At 40.1% G+C, this 4,304-nt stretch overlaps 1 pseudogene; it reads right to left on the bottom strand.

Annotated features, from left to right (window-relative positions):
* Positions 1 to 862: 862 nt before the first annotated feature.
* Positions 863 to 3,947, bottom strand: LOC101985436 (annotated as a pseudogene).
* Between the last annotated feature and the right edge of the window lie 357 nt (positions 3,948 to 4,304).

The following is a 4,304-nucleotide window of genomic DNA, read 5'->3' as shown; positions in this document are numbered from 1 at the left end:
AGAAAGAAAGAAAGAAAGAAAGAAAGAAAGAAAGAAAGAAAGAAAGAAAGAGCAAGCCAGTGAGTATGAGTCAATAAGCAAGGATAGAATAAAAAGTGCCAGACTGTAAAACTTCATTTTGGACTCCATAACACTCTTACTCCAATGTTGTGTAACAATTTTCTCCAAATGTAAATGTTCCATTCTAGAATGAGGCTCCTTATGACATGGAAAATCTCTAATATTTACAAGAGACAATAAGATTGATTATCAATACATATTCCTAAAGCTTACACAATTTACAAAATAATTTTCCAAGCTTATATAAGCAGAATGCTGGTGGGAGATGAGATTCTCTGACTTGTTAATCTTCCTTCAAGTCATGAGGGACTATGGAGGTATAATTTTGTTAGTTGTCACCCATGCTGGAGTAGACTATTCAGTGATGTAGTTGCCTTTGAGTTTCCATGCTCCTGTAAGTAATCAGAATAAATAAACATTCCTGGGATCCAAAAACTTGGTACCTATGAGTGGAATCAAATGGTAAGGAAGAAGAAAATATGATGGAGAAAAGGGACATTCATCATTTATGACTATAATAGAGAAGAGGGGAAATATGTGATTCAGCATGCAGAAGGAATGCTTAGTAGCAACCCAATAAAAGGAAAAACTATGATATTCAGGGAAGACTCAGTTCCCAAATTTCTTTTTCTTTTTGTCTTTAAAATATTTAAACCAGGTTTATTATTGAAAGTGAACACGCATATAATTTATCAGAATGAGATATTCCCAAATTGTACCTTGATAATACTTGTTAATTCATTAAAAAGAAAAGGCCCCAACACCTGCAGTAGCTCCTATTTTTAGCTTTTTTTAATTTTTTTTTTCTGAGTGTTCTCTGCTTTTCTGTGTGTTCGGCAATTGTTTCTTCCACATAGAGGCCCTTCTGCTTCCATACTGCATTCGTGCACTCTGGGCTGGGTTCTAGAAAACTGTCTTCTTCCCAAAGTGAAGATACTCCTCCTCAGTGGTTGGCACCCAGAAGGGGTCACTATGAATGACCTCTCAGAGTCTGAACACCATTTGGGGACTAGCCAGTCCACGGGTCCTCTTTCTGATTTCATCAGCAAAGCTGAAGCTTTCTGCCACAGGCACCATGACCCTGATGAACACATCCCTCTCTTCCTTCACTTGTTCCTGAAGGACTCGACCTTCTTGCTTTGACAGCACAGCATAGACTTGGCTGAGAATATCACTGGTTGCCATGAGGTAAAACTGTGTACATAGTTGCCATCAGGCATTGAGGTCTCACATGAAGAGCATAGTCACATGCTTCTTGCATGGTGGCAATCAGCTGCCCTGAGAAAGGTCCATTGCAATCAATGTCTGGAGAATCTCCTTTTGCAGAAGTCTCTTCAAATGACTGAGAGTAGCCACCTTATTGCTCTTGGGTTTTGTCTCTACTGTGATAGGTTTTACCTTCCTCCTGTCCCTCTCTTGCCAGGTCACATTGTTCTTGTTTCTTGTTTTTTACTTGTTCTTTGTTCTGCCCCTTAATTTAGTTCCTACTTTTCTAGAACAAAACAGACACCCATGAGTGGCTCCTCATATATGAGTCCAGAGAGGGGTGCTAGCTGGAAGTCACTCAGAATAATATTTCCAAAGTCTAGGAATCCACTGATTTCATTCAATTCTCTGGTAGCTGGGCCCAACTGTACTGAAAATCTTCACTACTAACAAGTATGGGCCCACATTTTCTCTTCTGGAAGTGGTATGGCCCAAATACCAAAATTAATTAGTTTATGGGTCATCATTATGGTGATGAGCCTGTCAGAGTCAAGGTGGATGCCCTATGTAATTTTGCCTTGCTCTTCCTTTGTTTGGTGTATGACCTATTTCTTCATTGACCATGTCAACTTTAGGAGGCTTTGTGATTGCTTCTCTGAATGGAATAATGGTTCAGACACACTGATGTGAATCTTTGCAAACTTTCTAAGTCATCCAAACATTGTTGAAGGTGGGACTTTCCTGCTGTGACCAAAACATGTTCTCCTGGTTCCTAATTAAAATCTGGAAACAGGGACTAGCTTGGTTTAACAGCTTCATTCCTTTCACATGCTGAGGTATTTCATTTGGGTCTTTTGGTTCAACAGTAACCATCACAATAGGGGTGGCTTCAAAGTTCAGTGGAATAACTGGAGGGCAGGATGAGAGGTTGCACAACGTTGCAGATTGTAGAAGAAAGTACTAGAGGCCTCCAATTCCAAGCACATTTCCTGGGGGCAGGTCCTCCAGATCTTCCAGCTCCCTTCCCTCAGAAGATTCCGGCTCTCCATAGTACAGCATGTCATGTGGGGGACAAGAAGTAGATCCTCTAATGGAGCTGAGAAGCCTAGTAGAACTCACTGCAAAAACTCAACAGGGTTGTATTTGGTCCCAAGACAAAAAAAATTGCCCACTTTGAGTTATGTCACTGTATACATGAGCAAATGCAATCAAGCCCTCTTGGCTGCTTCCTTCCTGGGGAACAGGTTGAGAGTTAACACTTGTCACATCTGGCTCATCACCTACCTTTTGGCTCATCTCCCTGGGGACTTGGTTAAGGGCACTTCCATCCTGGGAGAAACCCTGGGTTGCCTGTCTCTGTTCTCCTCCAAGCTTCTCTGCATGTTTTTGTCATGCGTGTTCACATCCTTGGGCCATTTTTTTCTTGAGTGAGAGGCCTCAGCTTATTCTAAGGCAAGGTTTCACATTATCTGCAAACATTTTGTAAACAGAGATAATAACTGGAGCAGTATCTTCATTTCCATATATCATAAAGGCTGATTTCTGGGCCTGGGTTTCCAGTGGAAGAGACTCAGATGTCTGTGACCATGTGCAGTTTCTGATACACCATAGTGAGAAGAGTATGAGATATGCAGAGCCACTGGCTACAAATGGCATTTATCTGGACTTAGACTCATGGGCTCCAATTTTTAATCCTAAAGAAGTCACAAATTTATCAAGTTTTTTTTTTTTGCTTTTTTATATTTTTTTAAGTTTTTTTTTGTCATTTTTCAAGACCATATCATACAAACTACAAATATTTTCCAGGATTAACTGTACAAATAAAGGTTTCTTTCCTTGGGCCTGATCAACTTTCATAATATCTTAGCCTTCTTACTTGTATAATGATCTCCCCACAGGGCCTTCAAAAGAACTTTCTTCTTGATGCCAATTTTTCGACGATAGATTCTGGCAAAGTGCTCAGTTTCAAAGCAGCAGCCATCTATTGCACTGGTACAGACCATATTTTCCTGGTGGGGGGGGGATGTAGTTGAGAGTCGTCAGCATCCTCCAAGCCAGTGCTCCAGTCATGCACCTCATCTCCTTTTCAGAATGTGTCTTCACCTGGGATTCTCTCTCTGCTCTTTGTTCTGGACTTTAAAAGTAAAAATAGTTTCTGTAAATGCGTTCATCTGTCCTAAAATATTCTTGAGGTGAGATTAGGCTTTGTGTGGGGTGAATTTTACCTTCACTATCGGGTGATCTATGTTATTTATCACTAAAACAGGATGGATGTTTTTAAGCCAGGCTTGTTGCAGAACTGCCTGTGTCTGTGGACAGACCCTCCACAGCTTCCACCACAAAGATGCATCCATCACAAATGTGAACCACTCTTGATACTTCTGAGGAAAAATCCGCATGTCTAGGAGAGTTTATCAGATTTATCAGGTATTCCTCATTACCATCTGCATAATGTAACAAAAAAATGCTGGATTTCATGGTGATCCTTCTGACCTATTCATCCTCTCTGCTGTCCATTTCTTTACTTCTCTGCCAGATGACTGGAGATAATTCCATTACTAGATAGAAGACGATCAGCAATGGTAGTTTTCCATGCTCAATGTGAACCGAAACACAGATATTTCTGGTGTTGACAATTTTTTCTAAAGCTGACTCATCTTGTCAATGCCATTGTGTACCATGGTTACTTATTTCCTGTGATGGTTTCAAGTTTACCCACACTTCTAAGGCTCCAGGATTTCTTCAATTGGGAAAGACTTAAGTGAGCAATGACAGAAATCTTTCACATATGGCTCATGAAACTATAGATATAGAATGATTTAGAAGCCATTATCGATGTGTATATCAACTCTAATTCTCTCCTAGAGAAAATATGAACAAAGGCATTCCTTGATGATCTGACTCATACAAATCAGTAGGAACATTTGATTATCACAATCTGAGATTGACATGAATCTCAGGCACCAGTAGACAGTGATGGAGAGATAGGTATTACTGGATAAAATCACTGTAAAAGAAAAGGAGAGGAAGGACAGGTT

This window comes from Microtus ochrogaster, chromosome 19 (assembly GCF_000317375.1).
Source record: "Microtus ochrogaster isolate Prairie Vole_2 chromosome 19, MicOch1.0, whole genome shotgun sequence".
In the NCBI taxonomy this organism is placed as follows: Eukaryota; Metazoa; Chordata; class Mammalia; order Rodentia; family Cricetidae; genus Microtus; species Microtus ochrogaster.
Note: the sequence above shows the minus strand (reverse complement) of the source record. Positions and strands in the feature narration are given on the sequence as shown.